The sequence below is a fragment of the Electrona antarctica genome, assembly GCF_951216825.1.
Source record: "Electrona antarctica genome assembly, chromosome: 2".
Classification (NCBI taxonomy): domain Eukaryota; kingdom Metazoa; phylum Chordata; class Actinopteri; order Myctophiformes; family Myctophidae; genus Electrona; species Electrona antarctica.
In genome coordinates, this window is record NC_136807.1 from 17,678,740 (window position 1) to 17,695,138 (window position 16,399).

The 16,399-nt window shown below is 42.5% G+C and overlaps 1 protein-coding gene across 1 annotated transcript in view; it reads left to right on the plus strand.

The window, feature by feature from the left end:
* The window catches only part of cables2b (Cdk5 and Abl enzyme substrate 2b), a 350,065-nt gene that overhangs the window by 321,882 nt on the left and 11,784 nt on the right, over positions 1-16,399 (plus strand). The gene's annotated exons all lie outside the window — the stretch shown is intronic.

Here is a 16,399-nt window from a genome sequence, read left to right on the forward strand (position 1 = left end):
GTTTTGATCAACGTTTGCCTGTTATCTCTCCTAATGATGCCACATCAATACAGCATGGAATTGCACAAAATCGTGTCCTGCGACAACAAAATGTTCTTTAGTTTTGGGTCTAAGAGGCTAAATGTCATCAAATGGTGGTCTGTGGCTCAAATACTGAATAAATAATGGGCCTTTACATGAAAAGGGTTGAAACACTGCTGTAGGACTGTGTTCAGTCAGATGGATGAATGCAGGTGAAAGTGATTGTGTGTCCCTCCCTATGTCTGTGGCAGAATGAGGTCAGCTTCATTAGTGGATTATCAGCCGGAGGTTTAACAGCCTGATGGAGCTGAACTTCCCAACTCTGTTATTTATGTCTGGACAGATTTAAAAAGAACTTAATTTAGACATGATGGTAGGATAGCTGCAGTGGGAGATGGTGTAGGGGAGACAGGACAGGACAGCTTGAGAAGAAGATGGTGTGAGAATAACGCTGAGAAGGAGACACTTGGAAGACAGAAGTCACAGATTAATTATTTTTCTGACAATAAAACGTATATGTACGTTTTATGAAATCTGACCAAATACTGCAGGTAAATGGCCCAATACAGTTATTTTTAGTCATAAGTAGGCCTATATTGCATAGAGTTGGAACTAAGCAAAGTCAGAGCAATTAAACATTTCAATCAAAACAGCATAAAAATTTAGTAGCCTAGTCTAATAGGCATACAGTAATCATCATCTAAACCTAAGGTTTCAGAAAAGGTCCCTGCTGTATGTCTGACCACAGACAGGTGGCAGTGTAGAACAGGCTAAAGCTAACAGAGGTGCTGACCAGATGGTTGAATTCCTGGACCAGCTGCCTGCCAGCGAATGCATTGGCCACTGGGGTGGGTGGTGCGTAAAGTGCCTTGCTCAAAGCCAACACAATGAATATCGTGTGTGTGTGTGTGTGTGTGTGTGTGTGTGTGTGTGTGTGTGTGTGTGTGTGTGTGTGTGTGTGTGTGTGTACACGTGTGTGTACACGCACACGCGCGCGCGTGTATTTTAATCTACGATTTCAATTAGCATAAGAGGGCGAGAGAGATAGAATCGTGGGCGGTGTTAATAGTAGGCTAGATTTAACGAGGTGAATGTGGCTAAACTGTTACCGCGGTTACAACGAAATTGGTGACCCGTCGAATGTTGTGGCTTCACACTCTCAGGTAGACTGTGTAGGGTAGACTGACCACAACTGACTGAAGTTGTAGTAGTGTAGGGGCCAGGGCTGTAGGCTAATGCACACTTGTGACTTTATCAACTGTGCTGCTGCTAGCAACATAAAGCCAGAAAGTTTCCCTATGAAAAGAAAAGAAAAGGGGGGAAAAGGAAGTAAGAAGAAAATACATAATTCATATTCACCTTTTTGCAACCAGCCTCTGCTGGGTAGAATCAGAGTCAGAGCGAGTCTGTTATTCAACCTAGAGGCTGTAGGTACGGTTATTTCAGTCGGGGAGAACTCAAACACAAGAAGAACCCATACGCCTGCTACGATTCGTCTAGTCGCCAACTCGGAACATAATGTTTAGGGTTGGTTTGGTGGTGCGAAACACGTGCACTCACGCACACACGCGCGTTGTGCGAGAGTGAAACCTGAGCACACGCGCGTCTGGACTGGGATTCGGTGCTGCTGGAGACTTGGAGTTGTATGTAGCCTACCGGACCGGTTTGGAACAGAAGTCACGTCCTGTCTGTCCCGGTAAGGCATAGCCTAAATTATTTGTATTTTAATAGGTAAAGACTAAACACATAAACTTATGTTGTTGAATTTTAATACTTAATTGTTATTGGTTTAATATTTGGTAGAATGATTGATGCATGATTGATGCTTGTTTCCTACATATACGAAAATATGTAACTAATTGTAGCCTTCTGCACTATATGTTGTCAAAATGAGTGTATTATAAATTGCATTTATTTCAAATGTGTGTGTGCGCGCACGCGTGTGAGAGAGAGAGAGAGTGAGAGAGAAAGATAGTCATTTATATACAATTTAGGGGGGGGGGGGGAACAATACGGGAATCAAACTATACAAATATTTTATAAAAGTCCGTTTTAAGGAGGGTTTTGAAAGAAAACAATGATGTATCCTGTCTAAGGGCCCTGACAGCAAAGGCATGAATGGTCACCCGTTCTCTTTACCCTGGACTCAGGAATAAGCCAGAAGGTTCCTGCCTGAGGAAAGTGCACCATAATTAAAGGGACCAGGCCATGCATGAAGTGCCTTAAATGTAATCAATAAAATATGCAAATAATTCCCAAAACAGATCAGGCAACCAATGTAGGGAAGGTAGTAATACCTTTCATATTTCAACTAAAACCAGGAGAAGAGAACATATTACCAATATAATGTCTTTCTTCACCCATGGTTTTAGTTAAAAGATGAATACTCTCAATTAACTTTTCCCAGCAAGCACGGTCAGGACCTGGATGAATCAGTGACGTCTCGATGGTCCAGAATATCACCTGATTTCAACCAACATAAATTTTACCCACTAAGACGGACGTCCCTGGATGAATCAGAGAGAGTCTGATCGAGGCCAGATCAATTTAAGTCATATCATAACTAGTCAGATCTGGCCCAGAATAAGCTATATTATTTAATCTGGTGAAGACGTCCTGGAAATGACGTAAAGATCATCCCCATATGGGCTGTGATCTGGCCTTGTCCTGAACGTCACCGGAGTCACTGGAGGACGTCATCATTACGTTATCATGACGTAATTTGGCTTGCTGGGTTATATACGGATCAGACCCTGGATCATGGGGTACAAAAAGATCCTCAGTGTACAAGGATCAGAGTCATGGCCGCCACACACTATGATCCTGGGAGAAGAGGAGGAGGTTTAAGATGAGGAGAGAGTAGCAGGATGTTATTTATTGATGCTGTCCTGTGTTCTGTGTTGCATGCATTCTCTGGGATTCTTTTTCTGTATTCCATGTTCTGTTTTCTATATGTTGTACTCTACAAAGTCTACAGCAGTCATTCTCGAAGTGGGGCTATTTTTTTTACATTTTTGAGAAAACTTGAAAGTGTGAGAACTACTGATTTAGAAAGGCATTTGGACCTCCAGAAACAAAGATTTGAGATACAAATGTTTGCTTTTAATATATACTGTATTTATATTCAAAGATTTGCACAAATCGTGATGATTTTTCAAGAATAGCAGATCTACAAGCTCATCGCTGCACAAAGTGACCCTCTATGAGCTTGTATGTCTGCTATTTTTTGTATAGGCAACCAATGTGCTATATGTATGGCTAAAATCAAAGATGACACAGATGCTTTCTCGGTCTTAATGGGTTAAGCATGTGACAATCGATCAAATCAAATCTATAAATGCACCAAGTCTCTGTGTGTACGTACGTACTTACGTGTGTATGTCTGTAATCCAGGGCCGGTTGTAGCCTGGCCCACTAGGGTGGGCAGGACAAATATATGGGCCTAATGGGGGGGCATCCCTGCACGCGCCGCATAGCGTAATAACCCCCCGAAATGCATAGAAAACTATGCGATCATCATATCAGATTATCTATCTATCTTCTCCTTCTTTAACCAACAGTAAACCAATTTCCATCAGCACCCTGTCGGTTAACTGGCAATCAGATGCTCTAAATTTCTCTAAAAATGCTGCACACCCAATCAGAAATTATATATGGTACTGATATTTTGTGGTATTTTTTTATATTGGCTAAAAATAAATATTCTCCATAACATTTGATTGATTTGATTGAGTCTGTCCAGTGCCTCAGTGAGGTGCATAAAGTTCATGCTACCATGCAAGGCCAAAACAAACTTATTATGGAATACTGTAATCAAGTAATTGTTATTTTTTATTGACTGTCTTACGTCAAACTGTGAATATCAGCAGTCAAATGATTTTTATTGCAGATGATTTAAGTACAGTGTCCTTTGTCCTTTTGATAATTATGCTTTTATATTGTTTATGCAGTATATATTAATCTGTCCGACAGCAACACAGTTCCCTAAAAGATGATCGTCCGAGCCAGTATATATGAATTTGTCCGACAGCAACAGTTCCCTAAAAGATGATCGTCGTGCTAGTATATATTAATCTGTCTGACAGCAACACAGTTCCCTAAAAGATGATCGTCCGTGCCAGGGCCCCTCCTACGTCTCACCAGGTCCACTCCTGCTCTCACCAGGCCCAGGACCTGTGCGTTGCACCAGACTCCCAGCACCAGGCACTTAATTCAGGAGTGGTGGATTATAATGGCCCTCCCGAGGTTTGTTGGGCTTCCTCCTCACGAAGGACACAGGCTGGGGTGCTAACCCATACTGCTCACCCGGTTGCCGTCTACATTCCGGCTGTCACCCGTCTCTCCGGTGGTCACCAGACTATACCCGGTCATCACATAGTCTATTCCTATGAGTCACTATAAATAGAATAACTATAACTAAAAATACATCGCATGGATGCACCTGGGACGTATCCTCAGTGATGTATGGGGGATGGGTTTCGGGTCTACCAACATCAAATCCCGATTTACGTCCCAGTAGCTACCCTCGATCAGTCCATCAGGGAATGAGCAAGGCCACACAATCCATTGCTCCGGAACTACTCTGCCCCTCTCTCTCTCTCTCTCTCTCTCTCTCTCTCTCTCTCTCTCTCTATATATATATATATATATATATATATATATATATAACCTTTGATTAGGTAGGCAGGACGCACATTTGGGTGCCCACCCTTGCCCCCCTCCTTAGAACCGGCCCTGCTGTAATCCACGTAACTCGAAAACCATTCGCCCCACCGGCTTCAAATTCGACACACGAGTTCCACAGCACCACAGGGAGTGCCCGGTGTCGAGTCTGTCGCATAGCCGGTTGTCCAGAACCAGCACAAAAGCCTCTGCCCGGGCTCTGGATCCATATATGGAGCTGGCCTCACAACGCTTCATATTCATGCCTGAAACAAAACTCAATATACAGTATAGGAATAAAGGGACACAGAGAGAAAGATATAGAAGTCTCAGTATGGGCATAAAACGGATACAGATACAACGGGTATCGCATAGCCAGGTGGGGCATGGATCTCCAACTTCCATCGTTACCTACCGACTACAGCCGGGCACCGGCCTAGTCAAATAAACAAGTTACCTTACAGCATATACTGAACTCCTTCATATTATATTCAATAATTCAGGAAAACATGTTGTGTCACTTCTCTATTTGTATATAGAATCCTAACCCCGTGTTTCCTAGGGTAGGTAGTAGGTAGTAGGTACCCTCACAAAAACCACCCCCTGGTCAGGTGGGGCGCCTAATGGAGGGGAAAGGAACTGGTTGGAATAACGTGTTCCTTCTACGCGCTACAACCAACCAGGGAAACTCCCCCTGTCAGGTGTAAAGGAGCAATTTGGACACTCGTGCATGAAGGAAGCATGAGTTCAAGTCCGTTGCTCTCCCCAGGTTGGCGGAGGGTGTGTGGAGCCCAGGATCACATTAGATAATTGACACAGGGGTGAAGAATGGGTTACAAAATTGTGGGATAAAAAAATGTAAGTAAAAAGAATCACCACGTTTACACTGATCTGATCTGTCCCTTTGTAAATAAGTATTTTGTTGTCTTTGAGAAACGTTTGACTTGAGTTCACTTGCTGAAGTCTCATTTCAGGTGGTACTGTAGCTTAATTGGCCATGCCATGTTGTTTTGTTTTTGGTCAATTCTTTTGCTGGGTCTTTTTGTCAATATTGTGAGCAGGGCAGCAGCTGTATTCTAGCTTATGATGAAAAGTTAACATCGACTTGGTGAACGGAAATAGTTGAACTAGTTTATATTATGTTCCCCTGTCCATGCTGATTCTATTGCTATTGGATTATTAATAGCGTTTAATCTTTTACAATGATGGCAAAACACAAACTAGTACTGTTATGTCTAGGAAGGGAGGATAAAAACTGTCTCTTGTTTGCTCTTATGTATCAGTAATGGCCACATGTCACTTTTTTGTCAGTCATGATGATTATAGAGCGTCGCAGAACCGCCCCCTTTCATGACGACGCTAGGACCAGAAGTGAATTCCTCATTCATTTTTCCCATAGACATTTCAAAAAGTATTTATTTAAAGACGATTACGCCATGGAAAAAACCAACTCGAGTTGTGACAAATCATGACAACAAACACAACATTTTGGGCCGAACAAATAATTACAAAGAAAAAAAACAACAAAAAAAAGTGTTGTAACCTGCCGTTTTCTTCTTCTTTCTAATTTTTTGTTGTCATTATTTGTCACAACTCGAGTTGGCTTTGTACGAGGCTTAAAAGGTCTTTAAATAAATACTTTTTGAAATGTCTATGAGGAAAATGAACCGGGAATCATTTACTGGTCCCTGGTAGGGGGCGGGACTGGTACGCTCTATTTGTGTTGATGTTGAATTGCATTATCGTCACCATTAGCCGGTCAAGGTCAAGTTTATTCATATGTCCCAAACTGGGCACTTCGTTTTACAGCAGATAATAAAAGCTCTCAAGACATTACAAACAGTAGAACATACATAACAACAACAGACATACGTATACATTATCACAAGATACAGATGTTACATTAAATATAAAGTGCAACTAGGGCTAAAGTGCACATAGTGTAACTACATCTACCTCCTCCTGCTTCCCTTGTTGATGGCTCGGATGGAGGTAGGTATGAATGAAAATTTGTACCTGTTGGTTTTTGTAACAGGGGTCTTTAACCATTGGCTGGATGGCAGGAATTCATATTCCCTGCTGTCTGCTCTAATACATGATGCTTTTTTTAGCACCTGCTCATCATATATATAACTCGGGCAGCTGAATTTTGCCCCCACAATTTTGCTGGCCCCCTTAACAACCCCGTTAAGGGCATTTTTCTGTCTGACACCGAGGTTACCATACCAGCAAATGGAAGCAAAGGTGAGGACAGACTCAATAAAGGATCTATAAAATAAAATCATCAGTGAACTTCCTTAGACAAAAGAGGCGCTGCTGGCCTTTCTTACACACCATTTCAGTGTTGCAGTCGAATTTGAGACGATTGTCTATTATGGTTCCGAGATATTTGTAATTAGTTACAAACTCTACTGACTGGCCATCAATAACACTGCTCTGAGGAGCAGGTGGACATCAACGAAAATCAATGAACATGTCTTTGTGACGTTGAGTTGTAAAAATGCCTCTTCACACCAAGAAACAAAATCATCCACAACTGGGCCATGGCTGACCTCACCATCACCCAACAGACTAACAATGACAGAATCATCAGCAAATGTAATAATGTGTCTGTCTGCAGTCATTTGTGTACAGGATATATAAGAGTGGGGGGAGTACACAACCTTGGGGTGAACCGGTGGATGATGTTAGTTCACCAGACAGCTTCCCATTCACCCTTACCCTCTGGGTTCTATTTGTGAGGAAATCCAGAACCCAACCAATAATACCAGGGTCTAAGCCAAAGTTGTTTGCTAGTTTTCCAACTAGTATGTGTGGCTGAATGGTGTTGAAGGCTGATGAGAAATCAACAAAAAGCAGCCTAGCATGTTTCTTGCTAACTTCCAGGTGTTTGAATAGAAGGTTCAGTAAGGTGATGGTACTGTAGCATCGGACACCCCTCTCTTAGCCCTGTATGCAAATTGCATAGGGTCCAGGTAACACTCTGTTTTTAACAAGAGCTCTTCCTTAACGAGTCTCTCAAATGACTTCATAACCACAGATGTTATGATGCCACAGGCCTTAAATTAGTAATTTTCTATGCTAGGGTTAGGGTTAGGATGACTGGTACATGATTTTAATTATTTGTATCATTGACTGTTTCATTGATGTCTGCTCTCAGGTGTGCTGCAGTAGAATGAGAAATTGTCTTCTCATTATGACATCATCACTGCCCACCATCAACCATCATCATCACAACGTATTCTGGATTGGATGTCCTACCAGTCAGTCACCTACCTGTCCCCACCGCCGCCGCCTCCTCCTCTGTGTCCTGCTGCTGATTGGTCAGAAGGCTCTTCCTGTGGGCGCGACTGTTCCCCACCACCACCAGCACCACCAGCACTTCCACTCCCCCCACTCCATCAAAATGCCCGGCGACATAACGCTGGGGGCATTATTTCCTGTCCACTCTCGGGGTCTCAGTGGAGTTCCTTGTGGAGAAGTGAAGAAGGAGAAAGGAGTCCATCGTCTGGAGGCCATGCTGTATGCTCTGGACCAGATCAACAGTGATCCAGACCTCCTCCCAAACATTACCCTTGGAGCCAGAATCCTGGACACCTGCTCGAGAGACACCTACGCCCTCGAGCAGTCTCTGACCTTCGTCCAGGCTCTAATACAGAAGGACATATCAGACATTCGTTGCTCTAATGGTCTACCGCCGATCATCAGGAAGCCTGAGAGAGTGGTGGGTGTGATCGGGGCATCAGCTAGCTCTGTCTCCATCATGGTGGCCAATGTTCTACGCCTGTTTGAGGTATTATTATTATTATTACCCTTTGTATTATTATTATTGTCAGGGTGAGTAGTTTTGATTGCTCGATAGAGATGTCTAGAATGAAAATATTTCAGAAATTGGAGATTCTCCGCTTTCTAATAATGTTAACATTTTTATTCTCCAAATATTTAGAAATAAAATGACACACCAACTGTCATAAAACAGTGTGACAGTTGATGTGTCACCAAACCTTGTGTGATAATAGTACTGTAGTGTACACACTAGCGTGTACTGTTTACTGTACAGATAAAGTACGCTATTAATAATACTAATTAGCCAGCTAACTTCCATCTATTTCCGTCAGTATCATGACATTACTTTTAGTGGCAAAGAAAAACTTAAGTGGAAGAAACCTCAGGCAGAACAAGTCTCTAGGGGGGGCGGCCATCTGTCAGGGGGAAGAGGAGAGAGATAGAGAGGGTGAGCGACAGAGAGAGCAAAAGATGCTATAGAATATAATAGTTAAAACTATGATGACAGCAATAATAATAGCAGGTATAACATTCTTTAATATACAAACATAATAGTAGTAATAGCAGGTGTAACAATACTATAATATAAATTATACTTTATGTTGACATTTTGCAATGTATAGCACATTGACAAATAATAACGTTACATGCAAATCAACTGACAAGATTTTAGTTGGAATGTGTATGACAAAAATATTACTCCCATTGGCCATCAATGTACTATGGTCAAAATGTCAACATAGCCCATAATCTGTGAGAGCCTTATGGGCGGCCTGCCACAATACTATTGGAACAAGGCAAATATATGACACATTTTCGATTGATTGATCAATCAAAATACTGTATGCCTTTATAAGTCCCATTGCTATCATGGATGCCGGCTTGTGACATGTGTGTGTCAGGCTGTCAGCATGGTTTATTTTCCCACAATGCTCTCTAAGCGTGGGAGCCAATCACGGGCTGGCCATGGAACAGTCTGGCAAGTTGAGCCAGAAGAATAGACAATAGATAATAAGGATTTAGGGGAATTAACAAATTGATTCATTCATGTTTAACGTGGTACACTAGGCACAGTCTGCACTCCCTTTAACACGCAGGGACAGTATGAGCATTGGGGTGAGAAGGCAGATGTGGGAATCAGTGGGCTACATGACTAGGGTTGGGGAGAGGGCTATTCCCCAAGTATTGCTAAATCATTTGATATTGTCAAGTTTTAGCCACGACATGACTGTAGAGTACAATACAGTCATGGACTTACCCTACATTCGAATGAGGAAATACAATTAACTATAATACTAGTCCAGATGTGCTGCCAAGGTGGCAGTACATCTGTCTGTGGCATCTGTTGTTTTAAAGTAGCCTATGTAAAGTTTCACAGCCTACTGAATTGGATGCTGTCCAGCACTGCATCTGAGGATCTGCAATTCTGCATCTACTGTAATCCTGTATTTATATTCTTTATTTGATCGTGGCCTGCCAGCCCATTGCCAGCCCATTGCTATCTGCAGGATCTTATCTAGGTTTCTGGATACCTGGTATTCATCAGCATTCAGCAATGCAGTCTGGCTCAACCTGACTCTGCTCCTCTTGGCTGGTTTAGGTTTTATGGTGTATATCCATGCACTATACTTTCTGTCATCTAGCTGGATTGTGGGTCTGTGGGCTCACATTAGGCTCTCCACATGAGCAGTGTCTGATGCTCGTGCACCTGCTGTGTGGCTTATGCAAGCTCTTTCATGACAATTTGGTCTATGAAAATGCCATCTATTTTTGTATTAGTTTCCTTTTTTCTCTGTCTTGGTCTATGAAAGGTACACTCATCCTATGATGTTGAGTGAACACGAGTCTGGCATATTGCCCATGGTGAGCATGGAATCGAATGATACATAAACTATTACTCTGCTATCCAAGCCTATCATCTCCGGTATGTTTCATGAGCTTAGAATTTTTCTGTTGTTATTGTTATCAGGAGATGTGCAGGAAAACCCTAGCTAGTCCAAACAAATGCACATGATTGATACACCGCCACCGGCTGAAGTCAAGCTCTGGGTCGTGTTTTATTGCCTTTTCCAGGCCGAAGGCGTAGTCGAGACTATGTTTTCGCCCCGTAAATACATTCTGCATCTGGGTTACGAAAAGACCCGCCCCGCCCCGCCAGCGGGCGACTGTGGCTCAAGAGGTAGAGCAGGTCGTCCAATGATCCATGGGTCGGCGGTTCGAATCCCGGCTCCTCCTGTCTACATGTCGAAGTGTCCTTGGGCAAGACACTGAACCCCAAATTGCTCCCGATGTGCTGGTTGGTACCTTGCATGGTTTCCGCTGCCATCAGTGTATGAATGTGTGTGTGAATGGGTGAATGTAATGCACAATCTATGTAAAGCGCATTGGATAAAGGCGCTATATAAATGCACCATTTACCATTTACCATTTGCCAGCCTCTGAATGGCCAGAGCTCGTTGGCTTCTCAACTATTTAGCAACGCCTCCTTCCATGATGCATGCGGAATTGCACTGTGTACAGCGTTGGACCGATCGACGTGAAACTATACACATACACTCCCTGGAGGCCAGAACAGAACCTCTGACCCAAATTTGTCACAATGGCCTGTTATAGCGCCACCAGGAGGCCAATTTTATTTTTACTGATTTTCACACAAATTGGTACACAATATCTCTATAGTCATGTGATCAAGGCAGATCTATCCGATTTTTCATATTTTATCCTGATTGACTTCCAAAGTTTGCAGTAGTGGCCCGCTTTGAACAAAATGCCTGAAATCTATACGGTGCTTCTGTTATATAGCACCACCAGGAGGTTGATTTTTCAAGATTAAAAAAATGTATCTGCTAGTTACCTCCTTGCATTTCCATATACTCTGTCACTAGAGTGCATTGATCAGTGGTTCCCAATTTCTTTTAAAAAAAAACTTGGATCCCCTCTTCTTACTGTACATGTGACAAAATCTGAGGACCACACCGGCCATGCTCTCTCTCTCTCTCTCTCTCTCTCTCTCTCTGTCTCTCAGACATTTATAAATGTTACATGTGGGAGTTAGCTATTTTAAAGTTACAAGAAAACAGATGCTGTATGAGGAATTGGAATGATATCACATTGAGAACACACATGCAGAGACAGTGGATAAAAGCAAGGACTTACTTAGGTTAGGAAAGTGTTGTTTTGTGCAACCTAAAAAATGAGTGGTGCTGTACTGTACTGTACTGTACTGTACTGTACTGTACTGTACTGTACCGTACCGTACCGTACCGTACCGTACCGTACCGCACCGTACCGTACCGTACCGTACCATACCGTACCGTACCGTACTGTACTGTACTGTACAAGCCCACCTCCCTGGCCTGTGTGTGTGTGTGTGTGTGTGTGTGTGTGTGTGTGGCTGCGCAACAGTGACACTTGGTGGTCAGCAAACGTTATAACGCTATTTCCATGCTTGGAGAGACACATACAGGCAGGCAGGGACACACATAGCTACGCAATGGAGTGGCTGCACCACTCAAAAATAATATTTAACTAGAAAAAGTGCCCCTCGGGGCACAGGTCTCCACCAGGGCAGGTCAGGTTGTGGTGGCGCTATAATAGGCCAATGTGAAAAGGGTGCCATTTCTTCATACGCCTTTGATGGCAATTGGATGATTTGAGGCATTTTGTTCCAAAAATGTGTTTTGCAAAAATCAACCTGTTGGTGGCGCTATAACAGGCCAATGTGAAAAGGGTGGGATATATTCCTCAGCCTAGTAAGAAAATGTGTGAAAGATTTCACGTAAATTGCATGCTGCGTTCATGATTTGAGGCTTTTGTTGAAAACGGGGCAATCTTGCAAATTGTGAAAGCCAATTATAGCCAATTAGGATGGAATATGAAATATCGGACAGATCCGACTTGAGCACATGACCATAGAGATACTGTGTAACGATTTGTGAGATTTTTGGACAGAATCTGGAGGAGTAATATCAAAAAAAATTGTTTTACAAAAGTCGGCCTCCTGGTGGCGCTATAAAAGGCAGATGCGGAAAATGCAGGTCAAAGGTTTATCCTTGGCCTCTAGGGAGTGTGCATGGAACGTTTCACGCAGATCGGTGCAGTTTTAGGTAAAAAATGTGAAAAGCTGCCTCATGGTGGCGCTATAACAGGCCGTTCTGGAAAATGTGGGGCAGAGGTTCATCGTTGGCATCCAGGGAGTGTGTGTGCAAAGTTTGGCATCGACCAGGTTAACGGTGCCGGAGATTAGCTGTTCACAGACGGACGGAAGGACAGAAGGACGGAAGGACGGACACACACACGGACGGAGTGCAAAACATACTCTCTCCCCATGCCTTCGGCCTGGTGGAGACAATAATGATCTTTGGAGCCCTACCCCCCAAGGCTGGGAAACACTGGCATAGATCATGTTTAATTATTTTAATAAGCATGTTGTGTCCTGTGGCTCAATGTTTGATTTGACATCCTACAACTTAGAACAGTTAAAGATATAGCTGCATATTTTACTACATGACTAAAGTGATTCAGAATCAGTATGTGAGTCAGTATGTGAATGGCATAATTTATGGATGTACATTTTTGAGTGGTGCCTCCGCTCCATTACGCAGCTACTGTATGTGTGTCCCTGTCCCTATGTCCACGTACAGTACATACAGTGCGTGTCTGTCTTTGTGTCCGTCCGAGCATGGAAAGCTGCAACATGGTAACTCTGTCATTTCTCGAGTGTTCCGGACGCGGGAAGGCTCGCTGGAACCAGGCCGGCCCCACTGACATTATCAAATGTCACCTCCTGTTGCCAGCAAATTATGTCCCCATTCATTGAAATGATATGCTCCTCCCACACCACTCGTTGGGACTTTAATCCCCTACAAAACGTTTTTGTAACTACATTATTGTAAATGAGTACTGTAGTTAGAAAATTAATTTATTACAGAAATAACACATTCCATTCAAGGAATTGAAAATATTGAATGCATAAGCAAACTATAGTGCCTTGGTTATTCATTTGTTTGGTGGTAGTAGAATTGTACTTTTATGATGATCTAATCGTGGAGTTGTGCAATACTGAGCTGTGCAAGGCTTTACATTTATCTGTCAGCGGCAGCGGGTAATTTGCTCATTCACCACAGAGAACGGTATGAAAACCGATACACATTCAGTTTAACCACATCCCACACATGCTTCTTTCACAGTGTCTGCAAAACATAGTGCTTACACAATGAGGCTTGTCTTTATTTACTCAGCTCTGTTGCATACGGTATATTGATTGTTAGCCTCCTAGGTTAGTCTCATCATCATTGTCATCGTCATCATCAAGTTTTTTTTAATGTTGACGCAGCATTGAGAATGTCAGGTGGGATGGTTGCTGGGAGATGTCGGCGTATCAGACCAGGGCAATCCACAGATTTACAGGTCTTCTATGCCATGTCACCACGATGGGGCATATTGCAGGGTATTTTTTAATCCGGTGGGTTTGTAAGTGCTGTGGGGCCTGGGGCTAAAGGGGGCATGGTTTAATGAGGGCATCCTGTGGTCTCAATGAGGACATTATCTATCAATAGATGCCATTTTTGTGTATTTTCTATTTTTATATCAATACTGCCGTATCAGTCCATGGTCTGATATACGGCAGTAGCTGACAGTATTGGGACAGACAACTAAAGTCAATATGTTTTCTATAGATAAATAGATTCTATCCGGTTTCATTTGACAAAAAATCCGCTAATTCATAATCTCATCCTCTGTCTCTGTCTCTGTCTCTCTCTGTCTGTCTCTCGCTCTCTGTTTTTCCCGCTCTCTACCAACCCCTCTCTCTGACCCTATATTCTCTTTTCCTTCTATCTCTGCTATTTCAGTCATTCGCTCGCGCACGCGCGCGCACACACACACACACACACGCACACACACGCACACGCACACACACACACACACACACACACACACACACACACACACACACACACACACACACACACACACACACACTCCTGGTGGTGGTAATGTGATTGTTTGACACAGTTCCCTCAGAGGGTTCAACATTGTTCACAACATAATCCTGGAAACCAGTGTACACGTGTTATTATGGACTGTGGTGTATGTCAAGACTGTAAGTCAAACCAAAAAAATCGACAAAATGTGAGCCAACTACTGAAAAAGAGATTTAAGAGAAGTTACGGATGTTGCGAGTCAGGCAAGTCATTCCATAGTTGAGGAATATCCATCAGCCAATCTCCTGCTGCACATTAAATGTACTATATTGTAGTACACACCTTTATTTCACCAAAGCACTTCTTTTCCTACCAGTATGTCCCATTTGCCAAATGGAAATAGTGATTGTGTTAAACATTACTCATATTAGTAAACAGCTTCACAACAAAAATGCTTGTGTAAGTCATTATTTTTAGCTTTTTACATGATGGGAGGATTACATAGATTATCAAGCAGTTCTACATTCTCTTCAATATACATGTCCTGGTTGTTACGGTGCATGCATTGACATATAATATTCTTTGAGCTATGCAATTCAATATAGTCAAAGCGATGGGAGGTACATGGTCCTGATATGTGATGAGTCCAGCTTCCAGCTTACTGTGAAAAATACACACGCACATTTTAACTACCTTGGGTGGTCTAGGAGTAATGATAACACCTTTAACAGAAGAAAAACAGAAAGGATACTGTTCCACTAACATTTTTTGTTTATACAACTGTGGAAAAAGAAGGGCTTAAAATGGCATGCGGGTGGGATACCACAGTTGGTCAACTATTGACTATGGAAAGGAAAGTAGGGCCATAAGTAGCAAGAACCTCCTGTGGTGTGGGAACAATATCCAATAAGTTGAAGAGTTCATACAACAGGATAGAGTTTCTATGAACAATAGTAGTACTTTTTAAAAGTTAGCTCCTGCAGAGGTAGTTGCACAGGGGTGATACTGTATCAAAGCCTAGATGGGCAGTCTAGTACCTCAACCTTGGGAATTAAGAATGATAAGAATTCCTCTCGCTGCCCCACCTACATTATTGCATTATTGGCATTATACGGTGTAAATAAAAACCATATCCTCAGTGCTCTGCGGATGGATATCTTATAGGCTGTGATCAGGGCTGAAAGCTGGAACGCCTCCAAATGTTTGAGCCATGGGTGCATTAAGGATGTGGGACGTGGTACAGGCATCATGGAAGGGAAGGGACAGCTCCACATTAAAATGGATTGCTTGTCAGTTACTTGTCAGTGACATTAATATCCTTTAAAAGGCGTGTGTTTCCTCTGCCCTACATTCCTTCACTCATTCTGATGTTCTTTCATTAGCTGCCGTGATATGACAGTGCCAACCTATTGTAATGATGCTGTCTGAAATTCCAGACAGTGCTGAAAATGGCAACCATGGCCTCAATGTTACGTTGCACATCTACTGTATAGTAGGTGTGATTACACACATGTGGGCGTGGTTAGAAATCCAAGCCATCTGAAGGGATGGATCAAACCAAATTAACTATCACTATAGTGTACATAAAAGGATAGGCTGTAGCTAGGTTTATACAGCCAGCATATTGACCCTACAGTAGAGAGTAACTTAGATATGAATCAAAAACTAGTACCTTGATGACTGTAATGGTGGATGCAAGGCAACAGCCTAATATTTCAAGATAATGTTTATTTTTTTTGAGGGGCGCTAGCCCCTCCTATATTCAGCTAGCTATAGTGTAGATTCTTGTCCTAACACAAACATTAAATGCCATTGCCACTGAATGGAGAATTCATGTCATATGTGTCTGAGCAAATCTGCTATTTTTGTGTTAACACAAACATTAAATGCCATTGACAATGAATGGAGAATTCACGTCATTATGTGGACGAGCAAATCGGCTATTTTTGTCCTACACAAGGAATGTCCCACACAAAATAAATTCCCATTGATAATGAATGGAGAAT